This window comes from Carlito syrichta, unplaced genomic scaffold (assembly GCF_000164805.1).
Source record: "Carlito syrichta isolate Samal-C Ts95f unplaced genomic scaffold, Tarsius_syrichta-2.0.1 Scaffold310840, whole genome shotgun sequence".
NCBI classification, from domain to species: Eukaryota; Metazoa; Chordata; class Mammalia; order Primates; family Tarsiidae; genus Carlito; species Carlito syrichta.
In genome coordinates, this window is record NW_007254936.1 from 19529 (window position 1) to 20227 (window position 699).

A 699-nucleotide genomic window follows, 5' to 3' on the forward strand; every position below is an offset into this window, starting at 1 on the left:
AAAAAAAAAAAAAAAAAAAGAAAAGAAAAAGAATGTGTTTTCAGGGGGCCTTCCGGCAAGATGGCGACAGGAAAGTTTGGACTGTGGGAGTCTCCACGAAGGTGAGTGTCCATAGGAGGCTTTCCTTTCCCACAGGTGGCTGCTGCTCCCGCCGCTGATAGACTGCTCTTTAGTCAGCCACACAGGGTCCATGCAATGCCGCAGCTGCCGCTGCTGCCACCTGCCCCTCCCTCGCACAGGATGACCTTTGGCTAGCAGCCTGAAGAGCTCCGGGCTTCCTCCCTGGCTGCACCACCGACCTGCCCAGAGACATCCCATGCCAGGCCAACCTGCAGAGCCAAACTGTCTCGCGTTCTCTGTATGCCCAGGGAAAGCAGCGTCATGACAGGCAGCAAAGTGGCTATGGTGGGCAGACTAAGCTGATTTTCCAGACAAAGGCTAAAACTACCAATATTGTGCCGTGGCTTGAGTGCATTGATCCCAGCTGCCGATCTAAGGGAATGCTGACTTTTAAGAGATGCAGTATTTTGAACTGGGAGGAAATAAGAAAAAAGGCCAGGCAACCCCTTCTGGTCTCCTCCCACTGTGGGAGCTTTTATGTCGTCTCAATAAATTCTGCTTAAAAAAAAAAAAGCCGGGCGGGGGCTCAGCCTGTAATGCTGTGCCTTTGGGAGGCTGAGGTGAGTGGATTGCCTGAGC